At 40.4% G+C, this 22,614-nt stretch overlaps 1 protein-coding gene across 3 annotated transcripts in view; it reads right to left on the reverse strand.

Annotated features, from left to right (window-relative positions):
* The window catches only part of MICAL3 (microtubule associated monooxygenase, calponin and LIM domain containing 3), a 150,091-nt gene extending 130,025 nt beyond the window's left edge, over positions 1-20,066 (reverse strand). Inside the window, exons 1-2 of one of the 3 annotated variants that reach the window (XM_068947717.1) lie at positions 19,912-20,066; positions 18,796-18,865 (exon numbers count right to left, since the gene is read on the reverse strand). The gene's annotated coding sequence lies outside the window, so the exon portion shown is untranslated. The remainder of the gene's footprint in view (positions 1-18,795; positions 18,866-19,911) is intronic. The other 2 variants (XM_068947721.1, XM_068947728.1) reach the window with 2 other exon arrangements.
* Positions 20,067-22,614: the final 2,548 nt, after the last annotated feature.

The following is a 22,614-nucleotide window of genomic DNA, read 5'->3' on the forward strand; positions in this document are numbered from 1 at the left end:
ATGATACATTCAGAAAAAATAGTTTTATTTTGCTTTTCAATTGCAGAACTGCTAAGTTTAACTAGAGATAGCATAAGCAAAGCTAACAGCACCTAACCCGCTTACTGCCCAAGAAAGAATATAAATAATTTGTCTAGACCTTTCCACTGAGTTTAGGCATTATGAACTCTAAGAAAATACCTCTTTAAAAAAAAGAACAACAAAAAAAATCAAAAAACACACACACATTTCATCTTGCTTACCCCCTTAAGAAAGGTTCCAGTTGCTCTTTTAAAAACATAATGTTTAGCTTCAGTTTTAAAAACCTGCAGTTTTATCACTGTCTTTTTCTTGTGCACATGGAAGCTGCACACTAAGCAGAATTTTGTTCCAAGATCTTAATTTGACTTTTTAGGGCTATGGTCCTGCTGAGTGGCTTCCCCAGAGACCTGGAGGTACATCAGTTAGGGCAATTCAAAAGGTTACCATTAGAGACTCTGACAGAGTAGTGAAGAAAAGCTCACACACACATCAGAAGAGCTGTGTAACACAAAATTAAAACTAAGGTTTGCTCTCATATCAACTTGGCATACTGTCAAGGGTATTTGTGGAAATCTGTTTTCAAGTTATGTAAAATTAGACTACTTAAAAAAAAGCAGAAGAAACAAGTCTTAGTTGCCTAGATGTTTTCTATAATCTTACAAGAAAATTAGACAAATATCCACAGTTTTATTTTTGCACAAGGGCAACAGGCTTGTGGGATGTAAAATATCTGGTGTGAGATGTTAAAGTGGTTACACAGAGCATTTAAGCTCCAATATTGTCCAGGCTATTCATTAGTGTCCTCAGAGCTGAAGAGCAGGTCGGGTGCCTGACAAAATATATTTTTAGTACTATGAGCTCACAGCTCAGCACAAACACCTGAGACTTGCATTGGAAAGCCAAATTCAGAGATGCCCTATCAGGAGCGACCCAAGTCACTCCCCAGCAGGCCCTTGTACTCAGAGCTATAGATCGCACAACAGGAGAGACTCTTCTCACTCCTTTTTCTTTGGGAATCTTGATAAGGGAGAACACAATATTTGTGCTCACTGATGGGTATGTTTTCATGAAGGTTTTTCAGAAAGGTAGAGGAGAGCACAGAACAAAGAGCCAGGACATGAAAGAGGACTGTTACTTTCAGTCCGTATCTGTCAAGTATGCATTATATTGGGTAAAAAGTTCTTGAAGGACTAAGATTGCTTCATCTAGGTTCTAAGCAGTTAATAGACCACGTCATTCCATTGCAAGAGTTTGTGTCACCACCTCCTATGACAGAAAGGAGAATGACTAGTAGCTATTGAAATAACAGCTGTTTAAACTGAAATTAAACTACATACTGCCAGCCAAAACGCATTACAGGGGTACCTACTACCATGCATTCAAAAGTCGGAAGACACTGAAGTCAGAGCTGCATTATACTACCCTTTATGATTTGGTGTAATCGCACCAATACAAACATCTCCTACATCTGCCAACACTTCTGTCACCCAAAACCAGGAACCATGCTTCAGTATGGTCCTGGTAACAACCAACAGCAGTTCTCATGCAATTTCCACAAGTTTACCATAGCCACGGTCTTGATTTTATTTTCAGGTGTTCTCTTGGCAGCCAAAAGCAGCCACACATGAAAACAGCTGTCCTACCCATACCTAGAGGTGCTGAGCATTTATACATTTCAACTTAAGTCAGTGAGATACAGCTACAGCCAGTACTCTTTCAAACATTACCCTTGACTTCTGCATACTGTCTTTTCACCCATCCACGTCACTCTTATAAGCATGCATGCTTTTACTTTATGTGACAAAGGTTTCTGAAATACCTTTCAAAAGTAACTAGACAGCTCAGGCTCCATTTAAAAGTCTCCCAAAAGTTTCCCAAAGAGTCAGCCAGATAAAATCCATACATTTCCAATGGGAATGAGTTTGTTTCAAGTCAAAAACTAATTTGCTCATAACAAATAAAGCTAATTTAGAAAGCTAACAAAAGAATGGTAAACGGAAAGATTATTGTAAAGTTTTCAGTGTAATCATGAAGAGTCAACATTAATCATATAGCACCTAAAGAAAGAATAAATCAGGGTGACTTACCTTTGCTAGTTAACTATTGACGCCACACCTTATTTTTTGGTCAGACCAGAAAAGGACTTTAGGATTTCAAAGCACTCAAAGTTAGACAACCACTTCTACCTACATACTGAAAATGTGGCAAGAATCATGAAATGTATTCAATGTATTCATCAATGTGTTCAATGTATTCATCCATGACCTGGAGGAAGGGACAGAGTGCACCCTCAGCAAGTTTGCTGATGATACAAAACTGGGGGGGAGTGGCTGACACACCAGAAGGCTGTGCTGCCATTGAGAGGGAGCTGGACAGGCTGGAGAGTGGGGTGGAGAGGAACCTCCTGAAGTTCAACCAAGGCGAGTGCAGGGTCCTGCACCTGGGGAGGAATAACCCCAGGCACCAGGACAGGCTGGGGGTTGACCTGCTGGAAAGCAGCTCTGCAGAGAAGGACCTGGGAGTGCTGGTGGGCAACAAGTTAAGCATGAGGCAGCAATGTGCCCTTGTGGCCAAGAAGGGCAGTGGTATCCTGGGGCGCATGAGGCAGAGTGTTGCCGGCAGGTGGAGGGAGGTGATCCTGCCCCTCTGCTCAGCCCTGGTGAGGCCTCCCCTGGAGTACTGTGTCCAGTTCGGGGCTCCCCAGTACAGGAGAGACATGGCACTACTGGAGAGAGTCGAGCGGAGGGCTACAAAGATGATGAGGGGACTGGAGCATCTCTGCTATGAAGAAAGGCTGAGAGAGCTGGGCCTGTGTAGCCTGGAGAAGAGAAGATTGAGAGGCGATCTCATCAATGTGTACAAGTATCTGAAGGGGGGGTGTCGAGAGGATGGGGCCAGACTCTTCTCCGTGGTGCCCAGCGACAGGACAAGAGGCAACGGGCAGAAACGGAAACACAGGCAGTTCTATCTGAACATGACGAAAAACTTCTTCACTGTGAGGGTGACTGAGCCGTGGACCAGGTTGCCCAGAGACGTAGTGGAGTCTCCTTCCCTGGAGATATTCAAAACCTGCCTGGACGCGATCCTGGGCAATATGCTCTAGAGGACCCTGCTTGAGCAGGGGGGTCGGACTAGATGATCTCCAGAGGTCCCTTCCAACCTCAACCATTCTGTGAAATAATTTTCAGGAAAATTTATTCTCATTCAAGTAAATGCACAATTTTACTTGAAAAAGCCAAAACCACTTCTCAAATATTTTTCTCCTTTTCTTCTTAATCAATGAATTGACTAACTCTAAACGTTAGTCACTGGGTAATTTCTGAAGGAAGAATAAGTCTGAAGCATTTATTCACCATTCATATTCAACACTTCAGAAAGACAGGCACAGAACCAGTATACTCGAAATGCTTATAGTCCCTTGCCATGGTGAGTTTTTACCAGTGCTCAACTACAATTAAGGAAACTTTTGAAAGGTCAAACTTCAGTCTCTTGTCATGGTCCATCTTAAATGCGACCATCTGAATTTCTGACAATTCAGTACAGACCTTCCAAAGCTTACATATTTTACTCACGCTGAGGAGTTTTTTTTCAACAAAGGAGAAAGTTGCAAGTTGCTGATAGGAATCTGGGAGGTCAAAAATCTTATTAGCCTAAATTTGTTCAGCCTTTAAAAGTATCTGTTTTACCATCTTAAGCCAGCAAGCTGCTCAAAGAGTAAAGCTTCAGATCACGCGTATTCTCCTAGAGCATGTTTGGTTCAGGAAAATATAAACCATCTTTGATGTTCTGCCTCTCATGGGGTGAAGTTATACCACAAAGCAGCTAAAGATAGCACAGTGATTATGTGTTTGCAAGGAAGCAGCAAATTAAGCTTTGCCTAAGCAGGCAGAAAGCAATCACAGCTTGAATAACTATAGTTTCTCGGGTAGTTTTTAACCGTTCTTTCCAAAGCCAAAATGCACGGTCCTTAAGAACATGAAAATGGCTATGACTCAGCTAGACGACTCAAGTTATATCTCATTTTTCAAATCAGCAGGGATTTTCATGTGGCATGACTGAATCTGAGCTACATGGGTAACAAGTGTACTCAAGATTCAGAGCATAGAAATTTTAGAGAAACAGGAAGACAAGTTCAGTTGGAAACAAGCCTGTAGCCAAGAAAGCACATACTGTCCTCACTATAACATCTATTTGCTCATCTTTAAAGCAGCAAGACAAGAGATGACTCACAAAAACAGTGCTGGACAAGATAATATTAGTGTTATTCTGACAGTTCAGCCTCAGGTCTCTCTCTCCCTTCCCAGTCCCTGTTTAATTCCCACTTTTTGCCAGCCTAACACTATTTTAAGAAGGGGGGCTTCTGCAGACTCCAAAGTCTTCATTATGAGGAGCTCTAGTCGATCTGATTGCAGCACAAAATTTGTCTGTTCCCAAATACATCAGAATCCTCTTCAGCCGTGACTGCTGTCACTTATATGATGCAAGAAAGCAAGCTGCTTCAGCATTTTCACTCCCTTACTTCACCATTCCTCTAGAAAGAGAGCACGTACCCTGCTGGCTAACCTCCCGCTTTTCAATTTTGCACTCCAGGGAAATCGATTCATTTGAATTATGCACACTTACATCATCACCAACCAATCAAAACAGGACAGAGTTCGGTTCATCCATTAAACTGTGTGCTCTTTGGCAGATAATAAAAGAGGTGCAGGTGGAAAGCAGAAATCTATCATCTGTGATTTTAAAGGGGGAGGGCAGATCAAGAGAAACATCACAGCATGCAAGCGTAACAGAAGTGAGCCACCAGGCTCTTAGCCCTAGGGCTGAAGTTCTTAGACTGAATATACACATGTCAGTGAAAACCGCACAGCATCTCTTATTTACTCCCCTCATCACACTGAGGAGGGGAAGGAGGGGGTGGAGAGAACCCTAGTGATGTGGCAGTTGGTTTTCTTTTCACTTACCACAGATCCCTAGAGTAGATGATTTCACATCAGGAGTATATGTTTCAGAGTTATACTGATTTCAGTCAAAGAAAATATCCAGAACTGTCATGAACTTTAACAAAAGGACTTCTGACCACAACGTGGCAGGACTGGTGCAGAGAGGAAGAGGAAAAAGCAAAGTTATTTTCTGAGACATATTCTAGATTCACATTTCCAGTTAAAACAGCTTTCAGCATTGCTCGGTAAGAAACTTCAGTGCCAGTTACCTTTTTTTTTTTTTAAATTAATTCCTTTCCCTAAGAAATAACCAGGTCTATATGAACGGAGCTGTTCAGCTTGGCTTAGGGTATGCACGTGGGGGAAGGGACGATTGGATGGAGGGGAATGTCTTAAAAAAATACATAGATATAGCTAGCACAAACACTGTGTTAGTGTGGTGCACTGTTTGTGGTCTCCTTAACCATCCAAACAAATTGGTAAATTAAGCCCCAAACAATGGAAAGAGGTGGAGAGAAGAATGGTACCACCTGCCTGTCCTCAGAGGGGAAGATAAGGGCAACAGCATTCCATGCAAAGTTCATAGGAGGGCAACAGAAAAAGTCACAAGTCCTCAGTTTTCCCCAGGAATTAATCACTCAGCTGCCAGTTACATTGTAGGAAAGTCCTCCTTAATTTCACCACAACAAAACATCACCTAGGATGGAGAACAGTATATACAAGAGATAAGGGGAACAATGGAAAAGCTACTGGAAACAAAAAAGGTGGTAACTTGGTACACATAAAAAGTTGGCCAGAAGTCAAAAGGGACTCGAGGACTCCCTGTTCTGACTGTGAAAGCACAGCTCTGCTGGTGCCTAGCTTACCCAGCAACATGCTATCATTATGGGTTTCTATTTTTATCTGGACAGTAAAAATGTAGATGAATATAGTTAGAAGCTTCTCACTACTTTACTGAATAGCTTTTCTTATTTGAAGTTCAGGAAGGAATGTATAAACATCCCATTTATCAGCTGCACAAGCATGAGTGCTCAATGCCTGCTACTCCCTGTGTGCTTAATTCATTTCTTTGGATTATCATCGACACCTGCTCAATTCTTTGACTCCAAGGTTATTTGCAAGTACCATTTACGGTAGTTTTCTAGAAAGTCACGCCCTAAGAGCCTGACAGATTGCCAGCTCACTTCATTAAAACACCTCCCATGGTAACAACTTTCTGATGACCAAGATTGTGTTTGAACTGATGACCCTCAAGTGAAGTGATCCATGTGTCAACTGATTAGCTATGCCAAGTCATCCTGTACCACAAGAATAGGGGGATTCTTAAAATGGGGTCTCCTCTATAGCTGTGGCAGCTGTTATTCCCTGCCCCTCCCCCCAAAAAAGCAGAAGAGCCAGTAAACACGCTTTTAAAATCATCTTTAAACTTCTAGAAGAGGCGCTCCTCCCCCCCACCTCCACTTGAACAGTCTACAGAGAAACATTCAGAATTTTCTACTATCCAAGCACATTTTAAAGCACATTCCTTAATCCCCTTGTTGATTGGCAACTTCTCTTAAGATTTTATCTCCTGCCTCTTAGGATTACTTACATGGTCAAACTCTGGTCTTCAAATATCTTGGAAAGTGAGGAAGGAAGAGGGGAGGAAAAAAGCCGCAAAAAGAACAAGAGAACCAAACCAAATTCAGCATCAGACAGAACAATCCCGGCCCTCAGGGCTGGGCAAACTCTGAAAGGGACTAAAAAACTTCTTGCCATCATACTGTAGATCACCTGACAAATGGGGGGGGGGAAGGGAGGAGAGACAGGGAAGCCACAAAAAGCACACTCACTGTCCCAGTTACCACCCTGAAATGCAAAGGAACAGACAAGAGAACAGAGCAGATAGACTGCATTGCTACAGCAAGGGTGGAGGCTGCCAGCAAGAGATTTATCAAGACTCCACAGACGCATGAACTGGAAAGCACTCTTCTTCCCATGATCTTGCCAGCTGTCTCAGCTCAGGTTAACAGCAAAACACCAATTTGTTACAGGCAAAACTTGTGACAAGCTATACTACACTAAAAGCATGGCCAAAAAGGTGTTGCTCAGACACCTAACCAACTTGCCACTTCTGTTAGCTGTAAGAAGGCAGAATGTTACAAGTCTTTGACAGTACACAGTTTCATTAGCCTTTTCTTAATTTTTCTGTTCAAGACCTCTGAGATTTCTTCTTCACCATCTTCAAGTATAGGGATGTGCACCTGCCTCTCTGTTTTCTGAGAGCAGGGTAGGGAGGGAAATTAAGGACAAGACAAAACCCAAGAATCAAAAAGGTTTCCCTAACATAGTGCCAAGAGCACCCAGTTATCAGATACTTTGTGCAGTGTTTGCTGTTTTTCAGGCTGAGCTATTTTGCCTCACTATCTGGTCATATGCTGAACTCCACAAATGCATATGGTAATGGCAGTCCCTTCCCTGAGAGGGCCAAACATAACCAGACCTGCACCCATGATAGGGTTCCCAGATATCACCTCAACATACAAAAGCTTTCTCTTCTGCCAGCACACCTCAGATGCACGGAGATGGTAAGCCTTATGCATCGTAATAAGGAGCTCCACTTAGCTTCATTCTTCTGTATTGAAGCTAGTAAAATAAATAATATTGCCAAAGCACCCTTAACTATTCTGATAAGGGACCTCTACAAGCAGTATTCACACACTAACTCGCTCTCCCAAAGTTGCTGTGTTACAAATCTTGAATTTGCTCTTTCCAGAGTTGATGTGTTACTAACCTTGACAAAACAAAGCAAACCGAGGTAAATGAACAAGCCTTTCAAGTCTAATTTTTGAAGCTGTTTAAGAGGCTGAAAACGAAACTCTTTGATCAGTGTACAAATCATGCAGACAGAGCTGGCTTGGTCCTAAAGATCCTGAAAGGAGAAGGAAAGAACTTGCAGTATAAAGAGATTTGTTTCACTAGTGCTGCCTCCAAGACCTAGAAATAAAAAGCACACATGACTGTCTCAATTTGTAGTACCTTATGTGTCCTATTCACTGGTACATTTATGAATATTTATGCTCTGCTTTAAGAGAAATACTCTCTCTCCGTGTTGAGCCATGTAACATGTAAACACTTCACTGAGGGTCAAATTTTCAAGTGTTCAACATTCAACCAGAATTTATTGTTTATAAACTATAACATGAACTGCATTAAAAAACTGACGGTCTCTCCCTGAAAATAATTAAAATATTAGTCCTTAAGATCTCACACAGCCAGTAAGTATTTTTAGACTAATGCACACTAAGAGAAGGGTATGAGGAGAGGGTTTCATTTGCAAATAAGCTCTTTGGATGGACAACACCTAAATTCGGGTCTTGCTGTTCAAAGCTAGTTATCTGGCACTTAAGAAGAAAGTGTTACACAACCTGTCTAGCCAAAGGTGTATTTCACATACAAAAAGGTGCTGGTTTCTGGAAAAAAAAATATTTATCACACTTAGCACTAGCTATATGCACCAAGCAAGACATTAGAATAAAGGACAATAAGAGAAGACAGACCTTCACCCCACCCAAGATGAAGTTCAAAACAATTTGGGTGTATAGAAGAGAGAGGCAGGAAAAGGAGGCTACCTACTTTGCTTTAAGAAAGTGAGAGGGAGCAAAAGAGGAAGGGCTCCTTGTCAAGGATAAATAGGTACAACCACAGCTTCAATTCATGCAATGCAACTGTATGTATCACATCAGATCATCATATACATTCATCATCACAGATGAGTGGAGCTGAAAGAATGTGCCCCATGCAGATATGATGTCAAACAGTTAAGTTATACCTGAATATTCATCTTTTACCAAATTGTCCATCAAGTCACCAGTGGCTTTCCTCCCCTTTAATGTCAGTACAAGTTAGGAACAGTCACTATCTTCAGGTATCAACTCCTGACATATAACTCAACAGATGAGACTCAAATGTAAGGACGATGACTAGCCCTCCTGTGTTACAGCAATTTGGGATTCAAAGACTAAATAGTCTTCTCCAATTTCCAAATTAACTTTCAGCCAAGAAAAAAAGACTGGCCTGCATACCCCACATTTTTACACCAGCAAGAACAAACAGGTTAGTACAAGAGCCTAATTAAAATGCCTCGTCAAAAATTGCCCTGTGCAGGTCATATTTCTGGACTTGTTCTCTTTCCCATGTCAAAAGGCATTTCATATAACTTTATTTTCATTGAAACATCTTTTGGGGAGTGGTGCTAGAAACTATGAGAACTTTTAGAGGATACAAATTTTCCCCCCCCCCCATACGTGCTCATTTTGCAGATTATGAAGCAGATTAGATAGCCTCTGGCTACCTCATATTCAGGACCAGATACTTGTTTACACAAAATTCCACTCCTCCGAGCTTTTTAAATTATCATTATTGTTCACACACATATATGCACTCAGCTGCTTGGAGGACTGAACAGTGAATACAGCAGCATTTCCAAGACACAAAAGACCTTGCCAAATCAGAGTTCTTCATGTTTTACCGTATACTATGCCCCTTTTAAGCTCTTATACACATTAAAATGAGGTAAATTATTCTTTTGAATAATCATTATTTAAGAATAAAGCATAATATTTTACGTTACGCCTTGAGAAAGACATAGTATTTGCAAGTAGTTTGCAGTCATTATTCATCTGAGATGACTAACTTCTCTCAGAATATGACTGGATACAGATTGCCATAACTGCAGAATCCAGGGCTTTTAGAAGTTATCACTAATCATTTTGTACTTAAGCAGAAACAGGAGTTACTTCTTAAGCCTAGCACTCAGCTAACTGATCAAGCCCAGAATACATCTAATTTATCGGCATCACTGGCACCAGCTCAGACTACACCAGCTCAGCTTGCTAGCTGGTCACCACGAAACTCCTGAAGGGAGAAACTAAGTAAAAGGCAACAGTTCTACCGCATATCTTTGAAAAGAAGCTTATGACCGCTCTCAAGCGGGACTATTTCTATCTGAGACTCACAATTTTCTTCAGGAAAGTATCTCCACCCAGCTGTAGACAAGTTCTAGACTGAAAATTTCAGAGAGGGAACTAAACATTTTGGTCTCGCATATACTTTCAAACCACCCAAAGGTTAACTAACTTTAGCCTATTTTCCTCCAATAAAGAGGAGCCCAAAACAGCAACTACAGACTTCTGATCGATCTTAAAATTTCAGAGTTAACATATTAAGCTAACAAAGGTTTGCCTTTTATTATCAGTCTCTTTAACAAGAGTGCTAACTAATGTGACTTGTAAGTCACTGAAGCAGTAGTGGCTATCAAGCTCTGCAAGATGGAAAGAACACTGATGAATGTTACAGTAATACCATAAGAAAGCTGTTTAATTCCATTTTCTGTTTTAACCTGCTAAAAAGTCAACATTTTCACATACAATTTGAGCTCACTCCTGCTTGGCCAAAACAAAAAAAAACAACACAACAAAAAAAAAAAAAGAAAAATAAACAAAAAAACAAAAAACCCCCACCAAGTTACTTGCAACAAAATGAAGCCTCCAGCTTAATTTTACATATCATAAATGATCTGCTTGCAATCTGTACTCAGGCCAGGAACAAAGGCTTCCACAGCCCACCACAAGTTTCCCATAGACTCGCAGAAGGTTAAGGAAGAAATATCTACAAAATTTTACAGAAGCAAGGATTTGGACAAGGATTTTGCTTGACCTATGGCATTAAATGTGAAATGCATACCTCCTTTAACTAAACAGGAAAGAAAAAGCTAGATCTACAGCCAGTCCTTCAGCCAGTTTGAGCCCAGCTCCATTGGGAAGGAGAAAAAGCCAGCAAACAGCAAATCTGTCCAAATTTTTTTTTGGTACAGGAGATATTTTGGTAGTCAGGTACTGTGTGCCTAAACCTTTCTTAAGTGACCCTACAAGTGAGCTTCTTTTTCAGCACAGCTGCCCTTCCCTTGGTCTTCATGATCCAGAGCAACTCCCAAATATCTCTCTCAATCAGCACTTGGAAACCGCTCGATGAATATTCAGCAAACCTGTTTTAATCCCACAAAACATTCACGCTGTGTCCTGAACTTGGAAGAGTCCTTCTAAGAGTTCCTGAATCTGGAAGAAAGGGTTTACAAGAAGTGCTAGATAAGCAGTTTGGACTGGAGGCGCTTTTATGAGGCTGCTTCATCCGATGAAGTTGTAGAAGTAACATTGATAACATCTTAATAGAAAGACAAAGCCCTGGTGTAGCTTAATATCCTGAGTGGGAAGAGTGTAAAACAGTATAATCTTTCCCATGTTTATACCTGGTCTAAGGCAAGAGGAAGTGAGGGAGGCAGTAATTCAGATTATTCCTGTACTTAAACACAGAAGTCATAAAAGAGAATCTCCCCCGAGGTCTACAAAGCAGCTAATGGCAACTTCCAAAGAAGTATTAGCTAAAGATTCAACCAGAAGAGGGAAGAGACCAGAAGTCGCCTAGACAATGAGCAGATGAGTTTTTGCAAACTTGCTTCATTATGTACTGAGTTGCTAAGACACTTTTACATCAAGAATTTAAAGAATTAGCAGCTGGTTACGTCTAAGAGGAGATTCCAACTTCCACGTATCAACCTTCCCCAAAGCTTTCAGTATACCCTTGGATAAACAGGTTCCTCTTACATAAGAGAATCCATTCCGCAACCGTTTGCCGATGCACCTTACAGCGCTGATATATCTTCAGGATCCAACTGCCCTCACTACTCATCTGCTTAATCCATCTGCAAAGTCTCGAAATAGCAACAGAGACCAATCTCAGAACAGTCTCTAGGTTTACTGTGTAAGGGAATATGGGAAGAAGTCAAATACTAGCCTATGAATGAAGTGCAAAACCATAAATTTGTTGTCTTGACTCCTGCCCAAATAGGTTTATCCTTCAGAAATTAACTTCACCGCAGAATTATCTTTGTCCATCCCAGATCATCTTTACTTTAGGAGTTAATAACTTATTCCACTTATCACAAAAGCTCAAAAAAATATTGTTTCACACAGCCACAACAGATAAGGCAGAACAAAGGCTGCCCAAGTGTTCTCTTTTAAGCCTCTGGCATGAGGGAGAACATTATTCTGAGATTCAAATTGGGACTGCTAGCTCCAGTGCTGTAGAAATTAAGGGAGAGAAAGCACCAGCACACAGACTATAAAACAAGAGTTCAAAGCACTATCTACCTTCTACTTGAAAATAACCCTAGATCCCATGTGAGAGAGGAGTGAATCAGGACCTTTTACTGCTGTGTTTAAACTAGGGCTATAACCATCCCAGCTCATTCAAGCCAGAATGGAACTGCTCTCCTTCCTTCCTCCTTGTCCTCAGGGCAAGCCCAGTTCCCTGTCCTCTGAACTGCAGAGAGTATATGACCATCAGCACGCTGGCAGCAATTCAAAGGATACCATCTCGACAACAGTCGGAGGAAACAGCGTACAGAGACTGAATAGATGGAATGTCTGAAAATACCTCCAGCAGAGAAAATTACTGCAAAATAAATCATCACAATCCCACCAGGAAGTCCAAAGTCCTCTTTGCCTAGATGGCAGAGATGATTGATTTGTTTCTTTCCATTAGATATCTGCAGTGTATTTCATTAAGTGTTGCTTAATAAGTAGTCTTCCCCCACAGAGCAGCGGTGGGCATAAGAGGATGCAGTTACAACAGGGCAGAAAAGCCAGTTCCATATCCTTTGCAGAAGGCCCACTGAGCCTCTGCACCGGATGTGGACACTGCAGCTCTGTGCTGACAGGAAACTTTCTCCTTAGTAGTTCTGAGCAAGATATCCATGGTATCAAGGAAAACAACGGAGTTCCTCTGTAGGTGGCCTTTCTGTAGTGCACAATCTAGCCACCTGGAAAGTGACTCTTTCACGTGAACTCACAGTGCGACTCTTCCTTGACCCTTCCTCTCCCTCCACTGCCTTTAGAACTACTACATTATGCTTGACTTTTCATATTTGGCAAAAGACATTTAACTCAGCTATTAACAATATTTTGCCCTTCAAAGTCTGAGTGAAATTCAGGTCGATTAAAGCATCACACGCACAACAAATTTTTAAGAGGCCACTGAGCTCACCTAACGTGAGACTGTTCTTAATTCAGAGCCCTGCTCTAAAGAAAGAACTAAAAAAATGCTCCCAAGACTTTAAGCATTCATTCTGGAGTACAGAAAGTCTTTCTACAAAATTGAGAAGTCTCTCAATTCAAAATTACTTTCTGATTAAAACCTTGTCTTGTATTCTGAATTTTCAAGGAATGAAGCTTTCCATATAATTAGATTTCATTCCAAGTTTATTCTAGTATTTACCTATTTATTTCTTGCAAACAACCAGACAAGATGAAACAAATAACTTTAAATTAACTTAAATTTATCCTAATCACATTGGCACAGCTACTGAATAGTGTGATAGATGGGTAGAGTTATGACATGAAGGCACCCGAGTTTAAAAAAAAAAAAAACACCACACACAAATATCACTGTTTTGTAGTACTTCATTTTGAAGTAACTACAATAGCCACCTTAAGTTTTCACTTATTTTTTTCCAAAATGCATGTCCTTGCTTTAATTTTTTTTTGAGATATGCCTAAAAAGCTGATATTTTCAGAAAAGCCTAACATATCTGTACATCTAAATCCCACTGAGCCTCACTAAGATCTGATTCCTATTCTCCTTAGGCCCTCTAGGAAGTCCTACAGGAAGTTGGCTTTGCCATGGAAAGGAAGTTGCCCTTGCTGGAACCATGCCTAACTTCAAAAGGCTACCTCAGAGAGACTGGGCATGTATTTAAAGGGAGCACAGAACCTCACATCCTCAGTATTCAGGGCAAAGCAAATACATCTGATCACTTGAGTAAGAAGAAGTGATTCCAATCACACAGGTAACCTTCTTCACAGTAAAATAACAAAGTGATAATCCAGTACACACACCACAAATTTCAATCTAAAAAGCACCTTCAGTCACGTTTCCCATTCGGCATACTGCCCATCTGCCTCAGCCCACATTATCAACCTTACTTTCTCTTTACTGTGGATGCCGATCCAGACCTTTTAAGTAGCAACCTAATGGTGCCGTTCTCAAAACAAAACTACAGATGCACAAATACATTTTACACAAACTGAGTTCTCCCCAGCCAGCCTGCAGCACTTCTCCATACAGATACAAAGATCTGGCTTTTCAAGAGCGCTATCAGTCCTGTAACAAAGTCCAGGACAAGCTGACAGCAGCTTGTGGTAGAGCCAAGCCCTCTCTAATAACATCAACCCTACAGTTATCTTCCTAGCACAGAGTGCTTTGTGCACTCCGCCAAACATGGAGTTTTCCCAACAGAAGAAGAAAGAGGCAAAGACAGCCAGATGCAAAGCAGTGGTTTTACTTTATGGGCTGTGATCCAGTAAAGCAGATAGCACTAGCACGTAAGATAACACTACAAATATTAGAGCATTCTCTGGGAACAGAACTGCAAAAAGTTTACCTCCACAGTCAGCAAGAAGGTGCACGTCGACACCTAACCGTTAATGAAGAAAAGCAGTTGTGCCCTTCCCATTTAGGGGACTAGCTGAAGGGATTTAGGCATACTTAGGATTCACTGAGTCTGCCCTGTCACTTTCACAATGATGATTTTAACACATGCTTGAGACTTATTTCTCTCATTTGTGATAACTTGGAAACAAGATTATTTAGCCAAGATTTTTGAACAGTGTATTTTTTTGGCAAAAGTAATATTTTAAACAAGTTTAAAAAAGGATAAAGCATTAGAATAGGGCACCTATGTCTAGTATGGACTGAGACCTGGACTAATGTCAACAGGCCTGTCCTTAGTCAAGGGGTAAAGCCTTGCCAAGTCAAATATAACTATTCAGTGCCTCTGCTTCTATTTCACAGAATGAGAACTAAACATCACTGCAGTAACCGCAGGTTTGGGGGGATGAAGAGCTCTTCATAACTGTTAAGTCTGAACTTCATGAGCAGAAAACACTTTTCTACAAAAGACGACTGCAGCAATGATGTGTAACAAGCAGCTTCACAGAAGCTTTCATAAGTGGTACACATGCCCCGGTACGTATTACATTTCTCCAAATTCAGGGTATTTTCCTTCTCTTGTTCTAGTAATGTTCATAAATGTCTTTTCAGCACAGGAGAAAACTATACAAGAGCAAAGAAAAACTAAGCATGAAGCACTTTCAAGTCAACAAAAATAAGACTGAAAAATTTCACTAGCTCCATTAACATAGCATACACTTTACTTAAACCTGTAAAAAGTAGAGCATTTGCAAGGAGATAAGTGCATTTCCTCAATGTCATTGTGCCAAAACCAACCATCACTGCTCAACCATAACACAAATGGTGAATGCAGTAAGCCTAGAAAAGAGTAAAATAATGAAAGTTTAAACTGCAACTGCTGCTACACTTAAAAATACACAAAAACCAAACAACTCAAAAATCTTACTAATACCAGCTGCAAGTGCTACATATTGCTGCTCTAGACTCCTATGCAACAATAGGAAGAATTTGAAGTATCTTGTCTTTTTCACAATCAGAATATACAAATTATGAACACATGCAACTGACTAAACATCTTTCAAGTAGTCTTTTTCACACAAAGGTAGAGCAAACTTGCAACTCTATGTGATGTAACCTCCTAGGGTAAAGTTGTTTCACTAAGGATTAACTAAATGTAACATTTGATTCCATTTAAAAAACAAAACAAAAATAACCCACATATGAATTCACATTGTTCCAAACGTATTACAGAAGAACTGAGAGAAACAGAGAGGCTGTGTCTGAAAACATTTATATTGTCACAAGATTGTGACGCCATAGGAAATACCACAAAGCGAATCAAGTTTTGGCTGGAAATGCTACAAGCTCTGTGCAGCCTTCTCCTCTTGTAACGCCCAGAGCCCCGATCCGGAGCTCTGCTTCCCTGGCATCTTGGAAATGGCACTTATAGAACAAGCACAAAATAAATCATTCCCTTTCTCTGTGATAATCTTTCCACTGAAAGAAAACAGTCTTAAAGGATGGTTACACTTAAAGGATGGTTAGTGGGGCTTTTTCCTCCCGTTCTCCTAGTATAATATCCCACCTCAGAAAACCCTAGGGACAGTGACAGCAAAGGAACAAGATCCCACCCAACAGGGAGACAGCAGATTCTTGCTACTGCCGCTTGGAGCAGGACAGAACAGGGAAGGGTGCCTTTCATCTGTCCTTAAGCAGAAATCCTGCAGGCATATGGAAGCTAAAGACACTGCTCAATCCCAAAACAAACACCTCCTAGGCCTCCTGTCAAAAGACACCTAGTTCCAGTTTAGATTTGTGGCCTCTCTTCTTACTGCTGAGAAAGAAGGGAATTTCTCTATCTTCAGGGAGAAGTTACAGCAACACAATTTATAGCAGCCAGGACACGCCATTTAAAAAAAAAAAAAAAAAAAAGAAAAGACTGCTGGTCACCAAAAAAGCACTCCAAGTTGTTGTGCCTTCACATCTAGAAAGTCAACAGTTCAAAAACCCAGCTCAAACTGTGAAATGCATTTCAGATCACGTTGCTAAAGAACTAGCCACATAACAGAAAGGAGCAAATCATCTGCGCGTGTAAAAGTGGTTCAGAAGAGTCAGAACTTAGCCAGAGACAAAACCAAAACACCATACACACTTCCGCCAGCTGGCACTGCGCTTTCATATTTATCCCTTCTGCTCCTATGTAAAATAAGGAAACACAAGTAATCAGTCTAGGGGTTGTTTTGATTTCTTTATGCTTCACCACCAATGTCAATACTGGTCTAAGAATGGTTCACTAGTTATCTTTCTACAAAACCAGAACTGGGTGCCTCTGCTCAGAGAAGCCTCTCCCTTTCTATCAGAAGTGTGCTAAAAAGAGAGGTAAAAAATCTGGAGTCTTTTAAAGTACATTAAAAATGTGAGACAAGTCAGGTTTACTAAAAAGAATAAGCTGGCATTGTAAGACAAAAAGTCATGAAACACTTTTCTGCCTATTCCCCTTTCTGAAGTTGGTAGTACCAATTTCATTTTCCCTTGTTACTCTTACATTTCATTCCTATTAACATGCCAAGCAGGAGCAGCAAGAGTTCTGTTATTTTCCTGATGTTAGTCCTGGCAAACTGAACTTCCTTTTTGCCACGGTTAGCTTGAAGCACGCACAAAAATGTCTGAGGAACTACCTAACAAACTGTGGAACTCATTTCCACAAATTAATTTAAAAGCAAATAACTCAGTGTGATCAGAAAAAAAAAAGGAACATAGAAACAGACAGGAAAGGAAGCATCTGCAGTTAAGCTGGGCAATATTAAAAAAAATATACTCCAGGGCATAGTGATGTCAAGAAAGGAAATCCATCCACTGGGAAACATCACAGCTAACTAGATGCAACGCATGCTGACTTACACTGTAAGCACAGCGCCAGATATTGCAAGATGGACTACAGGATCAGTACCTTGCAAGAGAGGTAAGTATGCAGATGTTGACCCTCCAATATCAGCTCCAATTCAGTTCATGACTAAAATACCTGTTGTTTGACTGTCTAGTCATTCACTAGTTTAAATGGTCTGAAATGGCTCATGCACTGATCTTCCCCACCTCCATTTTTTTCTTGCCTACTGTAATAGACACCCTAAGAAACCAGCAGGTATGACTGCTGCCAGGACTAGTATTGTACTGAAAACTGCTATACTGCAGATTTCAGCACAGCTCCTAGTTTTATCTGAGGAGATAGGTGAATTTATATGGAATTCAGTGACTGAATATGCCTGTGGTTAACATCTTTAAAAAGGCACTGGCTGCAAGGTTTGCAGGGATGGGAGGCCAGAGGGAAGAATACCAGTTTTACCCATAGCTGGCACTCAAGAGCTGTGCATATTACATTGACAAAACCACTAGACGGAGTCACTAAAAACAACAGGAATGTTTGCTGATTTCCCGAAAAAGAGCATTTACTGATACAAAATTACAGCAGATGCCTAACTAATTAATAACTCAGGGCTGGCCTGAGGACTGGAAGACTTCAGAGGTAGAATTTGCAGACCACAAACAATAGAAACTTTCAGGAAAAAAAAGTAACAAAATAGACACTGAACCAATAGTTTAAAAAAAGAGCCTGTTTTGTTCTTAACATTCACAGTACATCTCCATTAGGTCAGTCCTCAGAAAAGGCCAAAAACCTTTTAAAAACAAGACTAGAAGAAAGATTATAAGAGAACCGAACACTATTCTTATTTCTGAAATAATCAGGACTCAATAGTAAAATCATGGAATTTAACTAACTGAACCAATGATCTGAGTCTGTGTACCTTTCTGTGAAACATTAGTCTTTCAAATTTTAAATCAGAATGATACTTGCCCCAACAGAAAGACTGCAGAATCAAATACTGAGGCTCTTGGTTTAATATAACTTTGTTAAATGCATAAAAGTGGTTCATGAGGACATCAGACATGATGGAAACTCCAGAAACACTGCAGATATCAAAGAGGGGCTTAAGTAACACTGTAGGCAGCAAATAAAACATACTATTAATTTCTGAAGAGTTCTTGTTTTAACTAAACTCCAACTTCTGATAGATCAGATGTCATAACATAACTATGAATCACCACTTGAAAAAAAAGGATTCGAGGGGTCAGGAGGGCCATCTTTGCCACAGAACAGGCTTAATGCACACATCTCTAGAAATAGCTTTCCAAAGATGCAGTCCAATGAAATTGCCAACTTCACCACCAGTCACTCAAATTCTAAATTGTAAAGTATATTAAAAAGGGTTGTCAGGTTCATTCTAATACCGTTCAGTTTCCCAACAATACCATTACTATATTTGCCTACCTGGGGATGCAAACAGTGTCCCACAGCATTGGTTCTACGTTCAGAAAGTCACCAAAATCAGAAAGGAGGCCTTTAAAAAAAAAAAAAAAAAAAAAAAGAAAATTATTTAGCAAGTGATGATTATGATTAAGAAAACCCCTAGGGTTCATGACTCTTGGGAAGGAAAGAAGGGAGAAATTTTTATTTCACTTTTAATACTATTCTGTAAGTATGTGTTCGTACATGTTGTGTGTGTCAAGTGGCACAGTTACAAGCTATCATGGTTTTCCCAGGCCTGCATCTATTCACACCCACTGATATCTTGCAAATTCATACCCATATGCATATGTAAAAACAGATGTAGGGCTTCACTGGTGTATATATAAATATTCATTAGATGCTATTTCATGCCCACAAACACGTATATCACATCTGCAAGACAGTGAGAAGTTCCCTCTTAACGTACTAGTCCCAAGAAGAGACCTAGACTCTTATCCTAGCTGTGTTTAAACTTATAGAGGTCAGCTACAGTACAGTAACCCTGTGTTTCATTTATCTCCTTGTAAAAAAAAACAAAAAAAACCAAAAAAAAACGAGGGGACTTCTATTTTTGTAAAATGGCTGGAACAAAGATGAAGAAATCTCAGTGCATTGTCAGATCAATAATTTTTTCACCGTTTCAGAGGTAATACTACTTTCCTCAGTAAGAATAGGCTACAGGCAGAAATCCTGCAATGCTGCAAATGTATATCTAAACTGGAGAGCAAAGTACAAGAGAAAAGCAACTACCAATATTGGTCTCCTGCCCACCGCACCTTGGTTCATACACAAGTTCCGTGAAACAGGAAAGACAGTGAGGTCATTTCTTTCCAGTGCTACTTCCTTTCAATTTCTCTTTTAGGCTTTGTGCATCAGAGTAACGTTCAGACCAGTCAAGGTTAGGACTTCCTATTTTTTACTAGCACTTGTTTATTTTAAGACTACCTTGACCATGTCCGGTTTACACTCTTCCTTCACAAAACAGGGAGCGTATCTTTTTTTGAGTTTCTCTGTAGAGAGGCAAGAGGCTCCATTCTTGAAAACAGCTGTCCTCATTTCATTCTTTCAGAGTACAATGAGAATTTAAATCCAACCTACCACTTCATAAACAAGTTCTTTGAAGCACAGTGCCCCTACTTAATTTTATGTGAACGCACATTCTGGGCCACACTACGGTAAACGGTGCTCTTCTGGATCAGGCACAACACCATCTGAAAAAAATCACAACACAGAGGAGCTACTTGGCTAGCAATGCCCCAGTGTAACCCAGACAGGTACACTGAATATCAACCTAAAAATTTAGCTTTTCAACAAAAACTCAAGAGTTTAAGAACTCCAAAATGTTTTACCAAGCTGCTCCTAATCACCAGCTAATAGGAATTTTCCTTCAGTTATTAGAAGCCTCAAGCTTTTCACATATCCAGCAATAATTAAGAATGAGCACGTAGCACGCATTTTCCTAGCATAAGTGTTATTACGTTACCATGAGGTCATGTACAGGGTTATTTTTCTTTATAAAACCAACTGATGCAGGTGGAAGAAGGGAACAGGTTTGCAGGTGTGTGAACTTGTCTTCTGGTCTGAATAAGTTCACTGAAAAAGGGAAAAATAACCACTCAGTTAACAGGAGAATTACGTTCTCTCAAAAATACTGTTCAATCTGACCTCTCAGCCCAGATTTTGAAGAGACAGAACTTTATTAGAACATAAGGGTCAAAACTAAAATTCTGCAGCAGAGAATTAAGAATAGTGATTCAATAGAAATAGTGGTTTTATGGCATCTCATCTAACCACTAACTATAATTTCTCTCCCCTGTATTACTTTCACCTGTTCTTCCTTCTTTCATAGAGGCTACAGACTTAACACTCCTCTTGAAAAGGTTCTTCCCTTTTCTCTCCTGGTATCAAGTACGTCCTCTCAAATACAATCATGACCATCAAGCAGTAATTTCAACTTTTCTCTGTCATGCCCACCAGTGAGAAGCTGCCACCCTCTCACTCTACCATCAAACCATCCGCACCCAATTAGTAGTGCCAGTACAACAGCTATGGGACTGCACTGTAAACCTGACCAGGTTTGCTTTTTTTTTTTTTTTCTCCTCTCCAGTAAGGCTATTTTTAAACCCAGATCAGTTTTCTGATCAGATTCTTCATGCATCCCCAGATAGCTGGGCTGGCACAACAGGAGGAAGAGAAGAGGACACAGCACTCCAGGACAGAAAACAAGCAGCTGCAGATAGGGGCACTGCCCAAGACACTCCTAAAAAATACGCCCTTCTTAATTGTTTTCCTTTTGTATTTAGCTTTGAGGATTGATTCTATTGTTTCAGATTTGAAGAACCTGAGGGCCTTAAAGCTTGTCTGTTTACTGAAGAATAATGCACTTTACTGAACAAGGTAGCTATAGGAATGCTGTATCTAAAGCCTACATAAAGAGCAATAAGCAGTTGTCATGATTCAGATCTGTAACTCCACTACTATCAATATTTAAACCAATGGGAAAAAAACTGAGCTCCTATAGCAAGCATTACATTCATTTTTCCCCACTGGCTCTGCAGTAACAGAATTTATTCCTACCCTGAGAAGCGTTCTGGTTTTAATAATGCTGCCATACCAGGAAAAAGATGATCATTTTTATAACTGAAAAGCACAAGTCAAGTAAGAAAAGAATTCTGTTTGTTTCTAGAGTTGCCTTTTTATTTAAGAAAATACAATGGAAAGTACAAAAATCTCAGAAGAAGAATGAAGCAGACAGTGCCCTAAAGGAAAAGAACACAGAGGCTGTGTTCCAACAGCAGGCAAGAATTATTAGACTGTAGATTGCTCAGCAGTACAGATACAAAGACCCCCTTCTCTATACATATAGTTATACACGGGCTGTCTCTTTAATAGTTGCCATGCAATTGTTACAGTATCTCTGCTAAACTTTTTTTTTTTTTAATCAATTTAATACACTGGAAAAGATTTGGCACACCTTTCAGGAGCCTGAGGACAGGAACATTTACAAGAGCACGCACAAAGATGACAAGAAGTAGCTATTACATTTTTCATTGAAAAAAACAAAACTGATCTCTGGACAGATGCAGAACATTTAAAGTGGCTGGCCACCCCCCAACCAAAGGTTTCTCAGAAAAATGCTTTCCTAAATACCCGTCTGTGTGGATTGTTTCACTGAAGTGGATATTCAAGGTCACTCAGCTCCCCCAAACCCTACTTTTTCCCCTCACTAGTTTTTGCAGACCTTAAAAGCATGACCCTTAATGCTTTCTCTAGCATCATCTCCAAGCACTAGCACCAAAGGCTGCTATGTTATGCAGAGCCTACCATTAACCAATGCTTCATCCTACATTCACTCAAATTCTCAGTAACAGCACAGCTATTTAATGGATTTCCCCTCCAATCTTAAACACACACACGCCATGCATGAGATGTTCACTCACCCAGGAGCGCACAGCCTGCCACCAAGGGGGTAAAAAGAGGTAGGCAACAGCTCCTAATTCCTCTGTGTTCGGCTGAACAGTATTTTCCCCCTTGTGCGCTGTATTCTGTATAATCACTGCAGTGCTCAGAGCAAGCAGACTTGCAAGAGCAGCTGGAAAACAGAATCTTGTATCTCCTAAGCTGAATATAGGTGTCCATCCCAGACTGAGGGTGGTTCTTTCACAGTAAACCTATCATCTATTGCTCCTTGGCCAGAGGGAGGGTCACAGTGACAAGTGGCCATTGGAAGGTCATAACTAGGGCAAGAGAGAATAATAAAGCCTGAAAAATCAGCTGAGGAGGCCAGAGAGCCCTTGTGTA

Source organism: Struthio camelus, chromosome 1 (genome assembly GCF_040807025.1).
Source record: "Struthio camelus isolate bStrCam1 chromosome 1, bStrCam1.hap1, whole genome shotgun sequence".
Lineage (NCBI taxonomy): Eukaryota > Metazoa > Chordata > Aves > Struthioniformes > Struthionidae > Struthio > Struthio camelus.